The 21,222-nt window shown below is 37.1% G+C and overlaps 1 pseudogene; it reads left to right on the forward strand.

Moving 5' to 3' along the window:
• The first annotated feature begins 1,715 nt into the window (after positions 1-1,715).
• On the forward strand, positions 1,716-21,197 carry LOC126716535 (pentatricopeptide repeat-containing protein At5g65560-like; annotated as a pseudogene).
• Positions 21,198-21,222: the final 25 nt, after the last annotated feature.

Raw genomic sequence — 21,222 nt, forward strand, 5'->3', positions numbered from 1 at the left:
TTCTTTTTCTTTTTGCTTAGAAAACAAACACAAAATTAGGCACACACAAATCCAAAAAATAAAATTAAAATTAAACCCACACAATCCCATCCTCTCTCACATAGCCCAATCCCAACCATCCTCTTTTCCTCTCTCACTCTCGTTGAGTCAATCCTAGCCATGGCCAAAAGTCATTCACCTTCTCTACCTCGTCGGCTAAGAGAGGAGGTGGTTCTGTTGTCAGGTCTAAGGTTGATTTCATTTGGGTTTGATAGTTTCGAGGAGGTGGTTTGGTTTTGGATCTGAGGTTTTTGTTTGGTTTTTAAAAAGTATAAGAAAATTTAGATTTTGAGTTTTGTGTTTGGGGGCCGAAAATTTGGGTTTGAATTTAGTGTTTGGGGGGCCAAAAATCTGGGTTTGATTTTTGTGTTTGATGCTTTGGTGGTGTGGGGGTATGATTTTTTGTATTTTTTCATGTTTAATTTCGTGTTGATTTGGATCTGATGTTATTTTTTTGGGTTTTAAATTTTCTCTATTTTAACAAGAAGATGATGTAGACCTTTTGTGAACACTAGATAAGAGATTGTATTCATAACTAGGTCTTTGTTGTATGAACTCTATGGTTGGTGGTTGAAATTCAACTTGGGTTCGCCTATGAGATGAACCATTGAATGATTCTGCTACATTTAACAAATGGTAGCTACGGTTTGAGTTTTCTGAGTGGCTTCTATTATATTTGTTGTGAGGCTTCAACTTCTTGATGGCTTGGAGAAGAAATGGAATTAAACCTTCCATGATTTCATCTTCTTGATGGCTGGGTTCAATTTCTTGTTCAAATTTTCTGCGTTTTAAATTTTGTGTTCATGTTTAATCTGATGTGGATTTGAAGTTTAATTTTGTATTCTTATTTTCTGGGTTTGTGATTTTTGATTTTTAATTTTGTGTTCTTAAATCTGGGTTGGTGTTCTTGTTGTTCTTGTTTAAGATATACTTAGATCTTAATTCATGTAGTTTTTTGTTTTTAATTTTTTTATTTAGTTAAAATTGATAAATTAATTTTTTAAATTTAGATGCTTACGTGGCATTTTTTAATACCAAATAAAAAATTTTATTATTATTTTAATGGTCACGTCAGCATTTGGTATGTTAACAGTACACTTCATCTACCACGTAGACAATTTTTGTTAGTGAGATGATGGTAGGGACCAAAGTATAAATGAGGTAAAAATGTAGGGAAGAAAATAGTATTTCCATAAAAAAAAAATAAAAAAAAAACAAAACTACCCCTATATTCTAAATAAAACTACCATAAGTTCCTAAAAAAAAAAAAATTCCTACAAAAAAAAAAAAGTCTCACGGGGAGGCTGATATATACTAAGAGAATGAATTATTTGAACAATTTATTTAAATAAAAATTATACATAAATGCACACATAAATTATTCAAATGATTCAGGGAGTGTTTAGTAATATTGTTCTAGTAATGTTGTTTGTATTTTTTGAAAATACATATAAATGAAAAAGTGTGGGAAAATACGTGTAATGTTGTTTAAAAATTGGAAATTGTTGCTCAAAATCACGTACCAAATGGCCCCTCATTCCTTAAAAGAGATTATCATAATAATCAAAAATCATATACACATATATGTATAATTAATTCGCTGCATTTTATATAATTATGTCAAGAATTTCATATAACTATGTTTCATTTATCAGAAGAAAAAACCTTAAAAATTAGTATAAAGTAAGAAAAAAAAGAAAAGAAAACCCACCGTTTATGGAACAGTGTAATCTGCCACTGCATCCCTCTCTCTCTCTCACCTCTACGATCTACCACTGCTTCTCCATTGAAGCTCATAAGCTCCACCGAAACCGGACCCGAATTTTTAGCTGGATCTACCACCACAAAACTAATATCTGTCAAATTTGCTTCTTCTTTTTCTTCATCTTCAGGAAATGGGTTTTTCTGCTAAATCAACTAGCTCTCTTCTTTTTATATGCAATCGCTTGAAAATTACGGTACGCCTTCCATTTCATTCTTATTATTATAATTCTACTCTTACTAGTAGAGAAAATGTGGAAAGCCCAAATGGGTTGTTGGAATATGTGAGAGTTGTGTGCAAATCTGGAAGCTTTAGGAATCTTGATCATGCCTTAGACCTGTTTGATAAAATGCTTCACTTAAGCCCTTTGCCTTCCATTGTGGATTTCACTCAGTTTTTGGGTGCCATTGCAAGAATGAAGCATTACTCAGTAGTCATTAATCTAATTGGACAAATGGAATCGTTAGGAATTGCTCCCAATGTTTATACTCTCACTGTTTTGATTAACTGCTTTTGCCACTTGAACCGAGTAGATTTTGGGTTCTCCATCTTGGCAAGACTTTTGAAACTTGGTTATCAACCAAACCATATAACTCTAAGCACTCTTGTCAAGGGCCTCTGTCTCCAAGGTAACATTGCTGGAGCTGTGAGGTTGGTAGATGAAATGGAGAAGAAAGGCTATGAACCTAATGAAATTACTTGTGGAACAATAGTACATAGTTTGTGTAAGATTGGTGAGACTGATATGGCTATTAGATTGCTTAGGAAGATGGAGGAAGGGAAGTTTAAACCTAATGTGGTGCTCTATAGCACAATCATTGACAATTTATGTAAAGAAAAATTGGTAACTGAAGCTTTGAATCTTCTATTTGAAATGAAGAGTAAAGGCATTCAACCAAACATTATCACTTACACGTGCTTATTTCAAGGCCTATGCAATTTTGGCCGGTGGAAGGAGGCTACTACTTTATTGAATGAGATGGTGCAAAGGAAGATCATGCCAAATGCACATACCTTCAGCATATTGGTGGACACACTTTGCAAAAAGGGGAAGTTGACAGAGGCGAAAGAAGTTTTTGATGTGATGATTCAAAGAGGCATTGAGCCTGACACCGTCACTTACAATTCTTTGATTGATGGATACTGTTTGCAAAACAAAATGGATGATGCAGTCAAAGCATTTAATGTGATGGTTGAGTGGGGTTGTTCACCTAATGTGTATAGTTATAGCATATTGATCAATGGATATTGCAAGAATAAAAGAATTGATGAAGCAAGGAGTCTGTTTCATGAAATGTCCAACAAAGGAGTGACTCCCAATGTTGTGACTTACAACACTCTTATAAGTGGTTTTTGTCGAGTGGGGAGACTACAGGTTGCACTAGATTTATTCCATAAGATGCAGGCTTGTGGCCAACCTCCAAATCCCCAAACCTATGCTATATTGATGGATGGCCTTTGTAAAAATAAACAAATTGTTGAGGCAATAAAATTGTTTCAGGGGATGGAAGACAAAACGTTGGGCAACGATATTGTGATTTACAACATATTGATTGACGGTTTGTGTAATGCTGGGAAACTTACAGATGCAAGAGAACTCTTTTATAGTCTACCTGCGAAAGGATTGCAACCCAATGTTCGAACTTACACCATAATGCTCAATGGGCTTTGCAAAGAGGGACTAATAGATGAAGCGAGTGAGCTGCTTGAGAAAATGGATGGGAACAGTTATACACCTAATGATCGCACATATAACACAATCATCCAAGGGTTATTGCAACACAATGAGACATCAAAGGAATGAAATATCTCAAAATAATGGCTGACAAGGGTTTCTCAGCAAATGCGACCGTTGCAACCATGTTGGTTGACTTGTTGTCATCTAATCAAGTGAATAAGAACATTCAAGAATTGCTTCACAAGTTTGTGTGAAGGTTTTTTAGCTTCTCCAGATCAAGGGCAAGCTTCATATTTTTACCCATCACTTGTCAATCTATAAGTGACATGTTTTTTCTTTTAGTAAACTTTATATTTTTTACAAGATGAACTTTTTCTTCATTTATATGCGCAAGATTGTTTGTTCTATCTTTTGATGAGATTTAATTGTGCACTTATGTTGCTGCTTTCAACGTATTTTCATAGATATTTATTTCAATTTTGTCAAATGTAAAGTTAATGCTAAATATATTTGTTTTAAAGTTTGGCCTTCTTTGTGGTCATACATCCATTAGCAAGTGAAATTATCATTAATAAATGTTTCCTCGAATAAAATTAAGTGTTGGAGTTGCATGTTAAATGTTATTCAATAAAAATATATATTACACTTAAATGCAAGGTGTAGCGAATACTTGACTTCTATTTCTAGGCTGAATTTGTCTTAGTTTCACATGCTTTCTTGAAATTTATTGACACTAGACTCGGGAGTTGGAACCAATTTATATTTGTGTAGTTCGAAACGCTTTTGAACTTAATGAAGAAGATTTGCAACTTTGGTTGCATTATGGTGCAAAAATAACTTGATGATTTGGTGATCATAAAATCCAATGTTTGATGTTGTGGATGCTTAAACAAGTGTATGAAAGAAGAAATTCAATTTTATTTTTGGCATAAAATGGGCTGACATATGAGCTTGACTAGAGGTAGATCATATTTACTAATTTTAGTTTGTTATTTTGTGGAACTAATGAGACATTTGTAATTATTTAAGGAATACTTGTTGCTTAGTTATTTGTGCAATCCATTTGTTCATGACTTTTTTTCCCGAAAATTCTTCATTAATGAATTCTATTTGTGCATTTGGGTACTTTGTCCCAGACTTGGGGTTTGTACATTGTGAAGTTCTTTAGGAAGCTAGAGGAATTTATTATGAATGTGTTTTCTTATGTACTTATAAAAGAAAATAGTGTCTTCTTATGTAGATGATTTGTTTGGTGATTAATTTGCTTGTGATCCTTTCTTTTTGGTTTTTGGGTTAGGTAGAATTGGTGGTACAGATTTAAGGGTTTTGGGGTTTTGAAGTTTGTAAGGGTATCTTAATTAGGATATAGAAAATAATTATGATTTTTTGTTTGATTCATGATTGAAGGCAATGTCAAATTACCCATCATCTAAGTCACATTTTTGTAGTTTTAATGCCTCCGTGATTATATAGGAACCTATTTCTTTGTCCTTTTGCAATTATGTGTTCAAAGAATTTTTAATTTTATTTTCCAAAAAAAGGGGAAAAAGAAGCATCATTGAGGACCTGTGATCCCTCAACCCATCTGAAGATCTCTCTTCGAGATCTGATTTTCTGCCAAGCTTCAAGTCCTCCACAAGTCCTTTTTTCTTCTGCTTTACTAAGGTATTGGAACCAACCATCTGCTACCCTCTTTGCCTTTGGGCTCCAGCTCAATTGAATTTCATGAAAATTCCTTCGAATCCCAGTCCATAGCAAGTAAATCTCTTTCACTAATCCAAAAAAAACAAACACAGTATGAAACTAAAGCAAATGCTTCAAGCAGGATTAAAATGAAAGAATCAATGGTATTTTTTTTCTTCTTTTGGTTAAATCTTATATATATGGAGCTTTGTTACTTTTAAAACTTGATTAGTTTCTCCAGGACGGCAGTTCAAATGTGCAAAACCTTTTTTTGTTAAAAAAAGTCTTCTTCAAGAGCATGTAAAGCTGCTGGAGTCTGTACACTTGTATTGGAAGGACATAGTGATGGAGTTGCTTCTGTTGGTGTCATCAAATGAAAAAAGGTATAATATATTGGGTTTAATCATCTCTTTAAATGATTCTTATTGCTTACTAGAAACTCCCATATTAAATGTTGTATCAAGTCGAACCTCTCTGGCCTCAATTGTTCTATATATAAAATTCTATTGTTTGAAGTGGTGTAGTAATAACATTATACTCTTCTTTTTCTATCCTACTTGGTGTCTGAGGTGGCATGCACTATTTGATTGTTAGTTGATGCTTCTTTCCAATGGTCAATGTTTCAGTAGTCACTTCTTTGTGCTATCAATTTTTATGTTGTTCTATATGTACAGGTGCTAAAGTTTAATGTGACTACTGCTTCAAAATATCACATGGTGAGGCTATGGAAGGCAATTGGAAAAGGTGGAAAAAGAAAAATCTACAGTTGGTAGTTAGATTAATTTCCTGACTAAATAATAGTCAACTTTTGTGGAGACCTTTTACTCAAGGTGGAGCAATGACCATGACAATGGTTGAGGCCAGGCATAATCTGCACCGGATGTTGAATGAGGTAATTAAAGGTTCCATCCTGATAGGAGCTCAATGAACGTATAATATGTTAATTTAGTTATGCAGCCTTAAAAGAAAAGAAAATTTTAATCTTTGAAAAATTGATTGTGTTCTTACATTACTCTTCTTCTAGAAACCTAGGGTGTACGGACATGGGTATGGGTATTATATGGTGACATGAGCAATTTTTTAAAAATTATAACATGATACGGTAGATAGGACACTATTATGAGACAGGTACAACACGGATACGACATTGGTACGGGACTCCAAATGAAGTATCTGTGCATCATAAAAACTAATACTATATAAATATAATCAACAATTCTCATATTGAATGAAGTTGGATCATTTTTTGTTGTTGTAAACATTGCTATTGTAATACTGTTACTTTATGCATTATTCCGATTTAAGTGTTTTGTTGGAATTAATGACATGTATACCCCTTTATCTTATAGAGTAAAAAGGACCCAAAATTGTCTATTTGCATTCCTTACTGTAAGCAAGTAGCAAATTTAGTTACCCACTATGTCCAAATTTTGTTGAAAATTTTGTTGAAAATTTTCTTGTGCATAATATAATTCTTGTTGAATGCCTAGGCTGCTTTGAGGGATGCATTGCTGCTCGTATTTCCAAACAAGAAGGATCTTCCAAATGCCGTGGATGCCACCGATAAACTTGTTCTTCAATCCCGGACAATGCCACCACTGGTATATTGATTGACATTCTCTCTCTCTCTCTCTCTCTCTCTCTCTCTCTCTCTCTCTCTCATATTTTATCCTATGCATGGGAAATTGAATAATATCCACCGATTGGGGCCATTTCTGTGGGTTCTATTATAGGTATATCCAGAGAACATGTGCCACTTCTAGGGAATGGCTGTACGAGGGCCTAGACTTGCTTTCCCACAATATTTCTATTAAGGGTAGGCTCTAGTGTTGTATTCAAATTCATTCCTGATAACCTTATGTATAATTATGGACTTATTATTTGAATTTGTCTCTATCTTTTTGGTTCTTGCAGGCTTAGGAGATCAGTAAATATTCAGTAACATTTTTGGGCTACAGTCTCCGTCAAATGGGATGTTAGTGTTGTTATGTGGTGTTCATGCATTTTACATTTGATATTGTCTTAAGAATGTATCTGTTTGTTTAGATCATTGTTACCATATGAAAGAAATTGACGCTTGCCTTGTAGATTCTAAAAAAATTAATGATTCATATTTCATAGAAATAAACCTTTTTATTTTGGGATACCCTTGTTTTTGGCTCCCCTTTAATGGACATGGTTGAAATATCTTGTCTGCTCCCCTAATTTCCATTCATGATTAAAAGGTTAATTCTCGTATTCCTATATGGTAAATGCTATGGGTACTGGAAGATCCATTTATGTTTATCTTTTGTGAGTCACCAATCTCTTTAGCTAAAATGGGAGTAGTGGTACCTTAGTTAGAGGGTCTTGATTATGGTGTAATTGATCTGATCTTCTTTTCCATATGGATCCTCTTCAATGCATAACCATCAGGATTTTGGTTAAAACGCCGTAGGTGTTTGATTGCCGGCCTTAATGGATTAACAAGTGGTTGGGTACATCTCAATGGTATGGGGTTTTTTTAAAAATAAAATTTCATATAAAAACTAAAAAGAACTATATCCCATATGTAAGAAGAGCATGTGTTATATGGCACCCACAACAAAATACACTGCACTTGCTTTTAATACTTGAGCGTAGGCGCATTTTCATCCATCATATCTAGATGCATTGCAACAGATACATTAGCTGTAGGTTGGTCCATTTCCTATGTGATTCATTGTTGAGCAAAGGTTTTGTTGAATAGGTGAATCATTATGCCGTTGTGAAATCCTAAAGAAGGGTGATCACCCATTTAGAGCTCACATAATTCTATTACCATGGTATTGAAATAATTTCTTTCCTCTTTATTGTAGCTCATGGTTAGTAGATGTCTTTGACCAATATTTAAGTTTAGTATTGATGATTCACATTGTGGAAAATGGGTTAAAACACATCTATTTCTTCAACTTTTGTCTTAGTTATTTTTCTGTGTTTTTTCTTTTTTTGGAAACCCTTGTTCAGTGTTTTCTAAGGTAACAAGAAAATGCAATTTATTCACCATTTTGAGTTTCCTAATTTATAAATTCAAGTCATTTCAACTAAATGACACCTAACATATCTGCTTTTTTAACAATTTCACTCAATAATAACAGTAATATACTTGAGAAAATCCATATAACTATATAAATCTAAACGATATCAATATATTATAAACTTGGTTTTCTTGAATTATAGTAATCCATTTGTGTTCCAAAAATTAATTCCGAATTGTCTCGAGTTTGCAACCTTCATTTTCTCAAAGGCAAACATAATAAAATGGGAAGTGCCTATCAAGCAAATATTACTTTCCATTAAAGGTATGTTCCAATTATTCAAGTTATGTAATAAAGTAAACATTATTTATAAAACCAATTTAAACCTAATCCATAACCCAAAAACTAGATATGATTAATGAAATATTATCATACCAACTCAATTACAAAGGCTTTACACAATAAAAACTCTAAAAGCTCAACAAGCGATTCTGTGTGTTCAGATTGGATTTTACCAATTTGTTTAAAATAGATAAAAGCACTGTCGTACTTAAAGTGAGGTTATACAAATTTATTGGACTTGTTAGTACAAGTAACTCCCCATGTATAAAGTGTGTTTGTGCATGAGGTCCAAGGGGTAGCATAAATTTCTAACCATTTAAAAAAAAATTGTACATAAGTAAATAACTTAATTACATTATTAAAAAAATTTAAATTAAAAAAAAAAATAAAGGCACACAATACATGCATGACTTAAAGATACAACTTTGTCAAATTAGTTTAATGATTTTAGGGCCATGAAGCTCAAATTCTCCTTTTGTCTAAGTAGATAAAATTTATTCAAAAAAAAAAAAAATCCAATCTACAATGTACAATGGAGAGAATTTTTCTCCAAAATGAGTTGGAGAATATTATGCGATAACTCAAATAGCAAACATATATACTTTTAGTCATTTTCTCTATTTAATAGTTGTATATTTTTTTTAAAAAATGATTTTATAAATCATATAATTACATGTGAATAATCTAATGAACTTTCATATAAATATAGTGATTTCGATAAAATTTATGTTTGAGAAAATATTATCAATACTTTGAGAATAATGCTGACTTCTTTTCATATCAATATTAGTATAATTCACTATTACTTTTTTTTATTTATTTAGAAAACTAAAATGTTTACATAAATATTAGTGTACTGAAAAATCAGCAAAAACCACAGAATTTAAATCTGGTAGAACAGATTTCATCCAGACAAGTAAAGGAAAAGATAGTCTTACTCTCTGAACTAAGACATGTGTGACCGCATTTCCTTACCTTACATTATGAGAGAAAGAAAAGCTACGTAAGGGACTAACAAAGGATATAGTATCCCTAACTAAATGACCAAAGGAGGAGAACAACATGTTTCCTTTCTGCGGCGCCTTTATTCCAATCTCGGAATCGTCTTCAAAATGGGATTGCTGTAAGCCTACCTCTTGGGGCATGCCTCGCAGCCAGCATCTCTAAGGTTACCACTGACAAAGGATTTAATTCACTATTACCTGGTATGAGGAATGAATATTCTTTTTCATTTAGTAAATAATTAGTCATCAGTTTGGAGTCTTGGAAGAAAACTTTTTTCTATGGCCAGTTAATTGGATGATTCACTTTTTGGTCTACTTATATAATCCCCAAAAAGAAAATTAAAAAAAAAAAAATTCTCCCTACTTATTACATTAATTTTTGCAAACATAATTTTGCCTTAACAAGGATTTTTTTTTCACACTTTCATAATGTACTTATCATCGATTATATTTACTTTATAACTGACTTTTTTAAATAAAAGTTCGAGGCGTTTAAAAAAAAAAAAAAAAAAAAACCCACCTTATGTTAGTATGCGGTTTGCCACCCCATATCATTTTCTCTCACTACTCACTACTGCTTCTATCTGCCACGGCTTTCTCCATTGAAGCTCCGGAGCTCCACTGAAATCCGACCCGAATTGGAAGAGCTGTCAGAACTGCTTCTTCTTCTTCTTCTTCTTCAGGGAAATGGGTAGGTGTGATTTTTCTGCTAAATCAACAAGCTCTCTTCTTTTTATATGCAATCGTTTGAGAATTAGAGTAAGCCTTCCATTTCATTCTTATTATAATTATTCTACTCTTACCAGTAGTAAAAATGCGGAAAGCCCAAATGGGTTGTTGGAATATGTGAGAAATGAGTGCAAATCTGGAAGCTTTAGGAATCTTGATCATGCCTTAGACCTGTTTGATAAAATGCTTCACTTAAGCCCTTTGCCTTCCATTGTGGATTTCACTCAGTTGTTGGGTGCCATTGCGAGAATGAAGCATTACTCTCAAGTCATTACTCTAATTAAACAAATCGAATCATATGGTATCTCTCCTGATCTTTATTCTCTTACTATTTTGATTAACTGCTTCTGCCATTTAAACCGTCTAGATTTTGGGTTCTCTGTCTTAGCAACGATTTTCAAACTTGGTTATCAGCAAAACCATATAACTCTAAACACTCTTGTCAAAGGGCTCTGTCTTCAAGGTAAAATTGCTGGAGCTGTGAGGTTGGTAGAAGAAATGGAGAAGAATGGGCATGAACCGGATGCAGTTACTTGTGGAACGATACTAAATGCTCTGTGTAAGATTGGTAAGACTGATATGGCTATTAGATTGCTTAGGAAGATGGAAGAGGGGAAGTTTAAAGCTAATGTGGTGCTCTATAGCACAATTATTGACAATTTATGTAAGGACAAATTGGTAACTGAAGCTTTGAATCTTTTATCTGAAATGAGGAGTAAAGGCATTCAACCAAACATTATCACTTACACGTGCTTATTTCAAGGCCTATGCAATTTTGGCCGGTGGAAGGAGGCTACTACTTTATTGAATGAGATGGTGCAAAGGAAGATCATGCCAAATGCACATACCTTCAACATATTGGTGGACACACTTTGCAAAGAGGGGAAGCTGACAGAGGCAAAAGAAGTTTTTGATGTGATGATTCAAAGAGGCATTGAGCCTAACACTATCACTTACAGTTCTTTGATTGATGGATACTGTTTGCAAAACAAAATGGATGATGCAGTCAAAGCATTTAATGTGATGGTTGAGAGGGGTTGTTCACCTAATGTGTATAGCTATAGCATATTGATCAATGGATATTGCAAGAATAAAAGAATTGATGAAGCAAGGAGTTTGTTTCATGAAATGTCCAACAAAGGAGTGACTCCTAATATTGTGACTTACAACACTCTTATAAGTGGTTTTTTCCGAGTAGGGAGACCCCAGGCTGCACTAGATCTATTCCATAAGATGCAGGCTTATGGCCAACCTCCAGATCCCCAAACCTATGCTATATTGATGGATGGCCTTTGTAAGAATAAACAAATTGTTGAGGCAATAAAATTGTTTCAGGGGATGGAAGGCAAAATGCTGGGCAACGATGTTGTGATTTACAGCATATTGATTGACGGTTTGTGTAATGTCGGGAAACTTACAACTGCAAGAGAACTCTTTTATAGTATACCTGCAAAAGGATTGCAACCCAATGTTCGAACTTACACCATAATGCTCAAAGGGCTTTGCCAAGAGGGACTACTAGATGAAGCGAGTGAGCTGCTTGAGAAAATGGATGGGAATGGTTGTTCACCTAACGATCATACATATAACACAATCATACAAGGGTTATTGCAACACAATGAGACATCAAAGGCAATGAAATATCTCAAAATAATGGTTGACAAGGGTTTTTCGGCAAATGCAACGGTTGCAACCATGTTGGTTGACTTGCTGTCATCTAATCAAGTAGATAAGAACATTCAAGAATTGTTTCACAAGTTTGTGTGAAGGGGTTTTAGTTTCTCAAGATCGAGGACAAGTTTCATATTTTTACCCGTCACATGTCAATCTGTAAGTGACATGTATTTGTTTTGAGTAAATTTTATATTTTTTATAAGATGATATTTCCCATCATTTATATGCGCAAGATTGATATTTCTCATCATTTGTATGCGCAAGATTGATTGTTCCTTTAATTGATCTATCCGTTGTTGAGATTTCATTGTGCATTAATGTTGTTTCTTTTGACCTATTTTCATGGATAGTTATTTCAAATTTTGTCTAATGTAAAGTCAATGCGAAAAATAGTTGTTATAAAGTTTGGCCTTCTTTGTGGTCATACATCCATTTGCTAGTGGAATTAGCTTTAATAAATGTTCCCTCCAGTAAAATTAAGTGTTGGAGTTGCGTGTTGAATGTTACTATAAAAATATATATTATGCTTAAATTTAAGGTGTAGTGAATACCTTACTTCAATTTGTCTTAGGCTGTGTTTGGTTCATGTAAAATATTTTCCGGAAATGCTATTTTCAGGAAAGGAAAACATGTTCGGTTGTTTGACTGTGTTGTGAAAATTATGCCAGAAAATTATTTCTTGTGTTTGGTCTTACATGTAAAAAACCTATTTTCAGAAAAGGGAAACACAAGTCAGCCCCCAGCCAGCACTTGCTCCAGCCACCGCCACCACCACCACCAAGGAAAAGCACAACCCACCACCAACCACCCAAAATCTAGATTGAGAAGAGGAAAAAAACCGCCCCCATTGCTTCATTACCACCAAAATCCACCAAAGCACCACCACAAAAACAACAAAATCTAAAAAAAAAAAAAAAAAGAATATCAAACACAGAAATATGTGGGGGGTTTGGTTCGGTTTAGAGAGAAAAAGTGAGATGAGAAGATGAAGACCACTGTGGAGAAGAGAGGGAGGGTGAGACCGATTGAAGAGAGGGATGGTGATATCGTTCCAGATCGAGTTATGGCGGTGGTGGATCAGGTTCATGCAGAGGTGGAGGAGGTGTTTGATTGGTCGACGGTGAGGTGGAGTGAGAAGATGAAGGAGAAACTCACCGTGGGTGCATGGCTGGCGATCGGAGAGGTGGATCGGTGATGAGGGAGGGGTGGGCTGAGATCTGGATGGACCGGTGTTTGTGGGTCTTAGGTGTTTGGCCAGCGCGTGATCTGGGCAGTGGGGCGGCGTGATTTGGGTGGTGGGGGCGGCACGATCTGGGCTGGCCGGAGCTTAGCTGGGCGGTCACTTGTGCTCTCTCTTCTTGCTCTCTCCCTCTCTCTCTGTCTGTGAGCCTGGAATTCATTTGAAGGTAAAATAGAAACTGAAAATCATTTCCGGCTTTGGAGGGGTATTTTATGGTCAACGCGGAAATTGATTTCCGTTTGAACCAATTTTCTATGCTTACCAAACACTCAGGCTGGTGTAAAATGATTTCCTGAAATCCTTTTCAGCCAAAACAAACACAGCCTTAGTTTCACATGCTTTCCTGAATTGTGTTGACACTAGACTCAGGAGTTGACTAGTGGTAGATCATATTTACTAATTTTAGTTTGTTATTTTGTGGAACAATGAGACATTTGTAATTATTTAATGAATACTTGTTGGTTAGTTATTTGTGCAATCCATTTGTGCATTTGGGTATTTTGTTCCAGACTTGGGGTTTGTACATTGTGAAGTTCTTTAGGAAGCTAGAGGAATTTCTCATAAATGTGTTTTCTTATGTACTTATAACGCTCTGTTTGTTTCAGCAATGATGTTTTCTAGAAAATGAGTCATTTTTCAAAAATCATTTTTTATAAAATTATCTCATTTTCCAATGTTTGGTAACAACTTTAAATGAGTTGAAAAACAATCTCATAACTTTCTTTACTTAGCTTGCTGTGAGATAGAGTTGTTTTCCAAAAAAATTTAATGGAAAACAATATCTAAAAATAAGTCATACTTTTTATGTTGACTAAATATAGTTTTTCTTTGACTTATCTTTTTTTTATGCTTCCAAACACTGGAAAGCACGGAAACCTATCTTTACACAAGATTTTTCATCGAAACAAATGGAGAAAGAAAATAATTTTTCTTATGTAGACGATTTGATTGGTGCTTAATTTGCTTGTGATTTTTTCTTTTTGGTTTCTGGGTTATGTAGAATTGGTGGTATATGTGGGGCCCAACAATATATGGGCCAGACCCACTTGTTCACGGGAAGCTTTAAGGCCCAAGCCGAAGAAGGTGGTAGTCCAAGCTCATTAGCGCAAAGCACAAATGGGCCCAGAAAAGCGGCCGAGGACGATGCAGCCCTCGGCTGGCCCAAAGCTCTACCAAGAAAAGGGGGCAAAAGCGGCATAGGGACAATCTTAAAAGAAAATCTGAAATATCTAGGAAAGGCTGCCCTTACTGCCTTTCCCAGACTGAGTTTTGCACCTAACAAAGCCATATCCTTTAGCTTTATCAACTACTCCCAACAACTTGGGTTTGGGACTGATGGGACAAGTATCAGTCTTGGAAAGGTCGACCCTACACGTGGACGAAGGAAATTGAACGCATGCGAGTATAAAAGAAAAAATATGTAACCTAAAGAAAGGGGGGAGTCCCACTAGGAAAAAGAGGGTTCCTGAGGTGAATACACCTGAGCCATGTAAGAACACCTTAACAAAAACCACCGCCGGGTAAACACGACTTAGCCTTTCGATCCCACTCTCTACAAATGATATTGTATGGGCCCATTCACGTCCTGACGCAACAACTATTATGGTTCGTTTCGGAACGTGACCCTACAATTGGCGCCGTCTGTGGGAAGGCTTGCATGTTAGCTCGAACGGTGGTGAAGTTGAGTTTCTGTCGAACAAGGGACTACGAGGGTGCCTTTATCACCGGCAATACATTGTTGCTATTCCAACATAAGTTCCCACTAGGGGCTACGTTCCACGGTGTCAATGACATGGGCAAGTCTAGGGGCTTCAAACATCAGGCTAGCTTCCCTCACCTTATTTGAGGAGCTAAACCTTCGGAAGATCAATAAATACAAAGAGAATAAAAGTTTTGGACAGAACCAAGGCCTTGTATGGTCCTCGGACCCAAGCCTCTGGGGAAACCAACTACTTAAAAAGGAGAATAAAAGTTTTGGACAGAACCAAGGCCTTGTATGGTCCTCGGACCCAAGCCTATGGGGAAACCAACTACTTACAAAGAGAATAAAAGTTTTGGACAGAACCAAGGCCTTGTATGGTCCTCGGACCCAAGCCTCTGGGGAAACCAACTACTTACAAAGAGAATAAAAGTTTTGGACAGAACCAAGGCCTTGTATGGTCCTCGGACCCAAGCCTCTGGGGAAACCAACTACTTAAAAAGACGATAAAAGTTTTGGACAGAACCAAGGCCTTGTATGGTCCTCGGACCCAAGCCTTTGGGGAAACCAACTACTTAAAAAGGAGAATAAAAGTTTTGGACAGAACCAAGGCCTTGTATGGTCCTTGGACCCAAGCCTCTGGGGAAACCAACTACTTAAAAAGACAATACAAGTTTTGGACAGAACCAAGGCCTTGTGTGGTCCTCGGACCCAAGCCTCTGGGGAAACCAACTACTTAAAAAGGAGAATAAAAGTTTTGGACAGAACCAAGGCCTTGTATGGTTCTCGGACCCAAGCCTCTAGGGAAACCAACTACTTAAAAAGGAGAATAAAAGTTTTGGACAGAACCAAGGCCTTGTATGGTTCTCGGACCCAAGCCTCTGGGGAAACCAACTACTTAAAAAGGAGAATAAAAGTTTTGGACAGAACCAAGGCCTTGTATGGTCCTCGGACCCAAGTCTCTGGGGAAACCAACTACTTACAAAGAGAATAAAAGTTTTGGACAGAACCAAGGCCTTGTATGGTCCTCGGACCCAAGCCTCTGGGGAAACCAACTACATAAAAGGAAAACTGTGTTACATGGATTCTCTAGCTTGCCTTCGGATCCTCAACACTAAAGGGACCAGTATGGAATGGAGTAACGTGTTTCCAAAAGCATAACTGAAGTCATGCAATGCTCGGTCACTCCCTCGGATGAATTATTTAGAATTTGTCGTCCTCAGACAATATTCTCGCGCTTATTACAGAATGTTTAAACGTTATCTCGGTTAGTTTCCTAAATTTAACTTACTATGAGTTATTATTATTATGCCTGATAGTGTCGGTAGATTAGAATTAGCTGGATTGTGCTTCAAGAGTTCTTGCTTTAAATACCGCCGAGGAGGAACACACACATGGAGCACACCCACTCACAAAGTAGTGTTGTCAAAGGAACATCATTCAAAACAAGTAAAGAAATCTCAATTTTTTACTAAAACAAAGAAATAGTACAGCGTACAATGAAAAGCTAGAATCAGTTTGTGTCAAAGCTCACTACATAACCAAAAAGAAAGGAAGGTACAAGAGAATAAAGTAAAGCTGAGGAAGTAGATCAGAGGAGAGGTTGGCTACAGCTCCAAGACCTTGTTCTTCCTCAATACTTTCACTTGCCCACAACTCAAACAGCAAAAGAGACCCAACTTGAGCCTGACACCGCTGAAGGAAAGGTGCAGGGAGTTAGAAGTTGAGGGGCTTTCTCTAAATATTCGCCCGCCACAAGGCAGAGGCGCTGATGGCGGAGAATCTTTCTTCTGACACACCAAAGTTCTGGCGTGAACAGAACCTGCTTCGGATTTTGACTAAAAGAGGGAGAGACATCCTTTCCCCTCGATTGAAATGGAGTACTCTCTTGAACTTATGCTTCCTGTGCCCATACCTCACCATTTTTAGTCTCATAAGGGCACGGCACTTCGGTGGCGGAGAGATTTCCTTCTTCCCAACCCTCGCCTCAGACATATTGTGCTAAGGGAGGACAACACTGAGTATAGGAGCTGTGATTTGGGAGAAAACTAAAGAATTGGTGTGAGGATGAAGTAACTTTCTCTCCTATTTATTTAAAGAGATAAGGTGGTGGCATTTAATTCACGCAGCGTCCCAAGGAACGCTACAGACAAGATGGCGTAGGCTCAATCTCCAACGCCACCTGCAACCAGGGGATTAAAGGAGTCTCTGGAAGGTGCACCTCGAACATTGGGACGCCAAAAAGTACTACGTAACCAAAAACTACGTAAATACCCTTTAAGTTGTGGACCAAGTGAATTCGCGGCCCAGGCTTGTTCTGCATGGGGGCCCAGGGGCAATGGCCCACCCCGAGGAATAACTGTTGCCGAGGACAACTTCCTGCTCGGCACCTCGTGAAATACCTGAGGAAAGGGAGAAACTGAACTCAAAGAGTCTTGGACAGAACCTAGGCCTTGTATGGTCCTCAGACCCAAGCCTATGGGGAAACCAAGTACTGAGAAAACCTAAGTTTCAGACAGAACCTAGGGTTTGCATGGTCCTCGGACTCAAGCCTATGGGGAAACCAAGTAATAAAAAAAAAAAAGAAAAAAAAAAATCTAAGTTTAAGACAGAACCCAGGTGTTACGAAGTCCTCGGACTCAAGCCTTTTGGGAAACCGATTGCTCGAATGGGGAAGGTTCTCGGCTCAGATACTGTAAAAGGTTAAAGCCAGTGTGTTAAAAAGATGGCGAAACGACCCAACTTTCATTAACCTAAGGAAACTGTCCTTTTGGCGATTGAAACGTCCTCGGATAGTTATTTCCTACACTGTATCGAGCACTTAGTCCTCATCTTGGCTAATTTTAAGGTGAGTTTCGTTCCTCACTGGTCGGCTTTGCTATGTTAAATAATTTTATTAAAGTTATGGTGACACCTTTTTATTAACAAATATTTCAGCCTTAGTTGTCATTAATTCAAATGCTATATTATTGTGCCGAGCAGCATGTGTAAACTTATAAAACATAAAAACAGAACATGCGAAATAAATGAATAGTAACTTTTATTAATATGGAAAATTGTTACAACGTACAAAGAAGGGCTTAAACAAGCCTCTACAAAAGGTATACTGCTGAAGCAGCAATAACCACTGCAATACAGATAAGTAAACAGTCAGGTACCCTTTAAACTCGCCTTCAAAGCTTCTCCAATCTCTGCCTCAGTACTGCTCGTATCAGGAGAAGAACCTTTTTTAGAAAAAGATAAAGGAGAAGGAAGAAGAATTGGAACACATGGAAGCACTTCAGCAAGCTCTTGTCACCAAAGAGCACAAAGGATGAGGAAGATGGAGGATATGAGCAAGAGAAGGAGGAGAAGAAGAGGGAAGAAATGAAAAGAAGGAGAAAGGAGCAAAAGAGAGAGAAGGAAAAGCCCCAGAATGGAGCTGGTGGTGGAAAGAAGAAGAAAGAAAAGTAAAGGGTGGCACCAGTGAACGAAGAGAGGAAGAAGCAGGGGCATTTAGTCCCTGCCCCAGTCCTGACTCCTAGCACACCGGTACCACATTAGATATGCTTATGAGAGAGCGGGTGGTGATGATGCTGTGTGTCCTCGGCTCAGTCACGTCGAAGGTGCGACGTGACGAGTTCCTGCTTCGGATTTTGGCTGAAAGGTAGGCAAGACAAATCTTAAGTCTCCGCCATCCTTGCCCCGACCGAGCCATCTCGAGCTTGGCCAGAACAAGGTATTTTTGGGAGGGAGAAGGTTTCTTCATCACCTATGACTGTGGCGAACGTATTACGAGTCGAGGTATAATCAGAGGGTAAATGTGAATTCTGGGAGGAATCTAAGGACTTCAGTTTTCTGGGGGATTAAGGGATTCACATATGAAAGAAACAACTCATGTCCACCCTCTTTATATAAGGGACGAAGAGGATGGCATTAAATGTGTTCAGGTCTTCAAGGAAATCTGCCAGCAAGAATGCGCCTGTTCCGCTCCCCCACGTTATCAGTAGCCATTGAATTTGAGAGGTCTCGTGAAGGGAAAACATTAAAGACCTACTTCGGGTAGCCAAACAGACAGAACGTATAAATGCTAAATCAAGAAGGATATCTCGTAGATCGGAGCGTTTCCTAGGCATTCGGAGAATTGCCAACGCCAGGGAAGGGTCGAATTAACTGAGCCGTAATAAAGGCTTGAAGTTACCAAAACCCCCCTCTCCAACCAAGAGGTCGGACAGCAGGGTTTTGAGGGGCTATTGTGGGGCCCAACAATATATGGGCCAGACCCACTTGTTCACGGGAAGCTTTAAGGCCCAAGCCGAAGAAGGTGGTAGTCCAAGCTCATTAGTGCAAAGCACAAATGGGCCCAGAAAAGCGGCCGAGGACGGTGCAGCCCTCAGCTGGCCCAAAGCTCCACCAAGAAAAGGGGGCAAAAGCGGCATAGGGACAATCTTAAAAGAAAATCTGAAATATCTAGGAAAGGCTGCCCTTACTGCCTTTCCCAGACTGAGTTTTGCACCTAACAGAGCCATATCCTTTAGCTTTATCAACTACTCCCAACGACTTGGGTTTAGGACTGATGGGACAAGTATCAGTCTTGGAAAGGTCGATCCTACACGTGGACGAAGGAAATTGAACGCATGGGAGTATAAAAGAAAAAATATGTAACCTAAAGAAAGGGGGGAGTCCCACTAGGAAAAAGAGGGTTCCTGAGGTGAATACACCTGAGCCATGTAAGAACACCTTAACAAAAACCACCGCCGGGTAAACACGACTTAGCCTTTCGATCCCACTCTCTACAAATGATATTGTATGGGCCCATTCACGTCCTGACGCAACAACTATTATGGTTCGTTTCGGAACGTGACCCTACAGTATAGATTTAAGGGTTTTGGTTTTTTTGAAGTTTATAAGGGTATCTTAATCAAGATATAGAAAATTGTTCTGATTTTTTGTTTGATTCATGATTGAAGGCAATGACAGATTACCAATCATCTAAGTCACATTTTTGTAGTTTTAATGCCTAGTAATTTTAGAGGAACCTATTTCAATGTCCTTTGGCAATTATGTGTTCAAAGAATTTTTATTTTTATTTTCCGAAAAAAAGGGGAAAAAGAAGCATTGTTGAGGACCTGTGATCCCTCAACCCACCTGAAGATATCTCTTCCAGATCGGATTTTCTGCCAAGCTTGAAGTCCCCCATAAGTCCTTTTTTCTTCTGCCTTACCAAGGTATTGGAACCAACCAGCTGCTACCCTCTTTGCTTTTGGGCTCCAGCTCAATTGAATTTCATGAAAATTCCTTCGAATCCCAGTCCATAGCAAGTAAACCTCTTTCACTACTTATCAAAAAAAAAAGAAAAAAGAAAAAAGAAAAAATCACAGTATGAAAGAAAAGTGAATGCTTCAAGCAGAATTAAAATGAAAGAATCAATGGTATTTTTTTTCTTTTGGTTAAATCTTATTTATATGGAGCTTTGTTACTTTTAAAACTTGATTAGTTTACCCATTAAGGCAATTCAAATGTGCAAAACTAGTTTTTTGGTTAAAAAAAATCTTTTTTAAGAGTATGTAAAGCTGCTGGAGTGTGTACATGTATTGGAAGGATATTGTGATGGAGTTGCTTCTGTTGGTGTCATCAAATAAAAAGGTATAATATTTAGGGATTGATCATCTCTTCAAATGATTCTTTCTTACCAGAAACTCCTATATTAAATGTTGTACCAAGTCGAACCTCTCTGGCCTCAGTTTTTCTATAAAATTCTAGTACCTGAAGTGATGTAGTAATAACATTATACTCTCTTCTTTTTTCATCCTACTTGGTGTCTGGGGTGGCATGCACTATTTCTTTGTTGGTTGATGCTTTTTTCCAGTGGTCAATGTTTCAGTGGTCACTTCCTTGTGCTATCAATTTTTATGTTGTTCTATATGTACAGGTAAGGTGCTAAAGTGTTACTGTGAGTTTGTGACTGCTGCATCAAAATATCACACTGTGAGGCTGTAGAAGGCAATTGGAAAAGGGGGGAAAAAACTACATTTGGTAGTTAGATTAATTTCCTAACTAATTTATAGTCAACCTTTGTGGAGACATTTTACTCAAGGTGGAGAAATTACTACCAAAACACGCCTTTCATGGTTGATAGCAATGACCATGACAATGATTGAGGCCAGGCATAATCTGTGCCAGATGTTGGGTTTTGGTACTACAATTGACCTCCATAGGTAACTATTTATTGTTCTCCTTTTTTTTTTTTTTCTTTTTTCTTTTTTAATTTTTTTTCTATTAGGTGCTTTTCTGTTAGTTTTTCATATTATTTAAGAAGTGGAAGTGTGGAACACTATAATTCTGTAAGTATCATTACGAATTTGTATATTACTACTATAAAAATTGCTCAACATCA

Source organism: Quercus robur, chromosome 3, assembly GCF_932294415.1.
Source record: "Quercus robur chromosome 3, dhQueRobu3.1, whole genome shotgun sequence".
NCBI classification, from domain to species: domain Eukaryota; kingdom Viridiplantae; phylum Streptophyta; class Magnoliopsida; order Fagales; family Fagaceae; genus Quercus; species Quercus robur.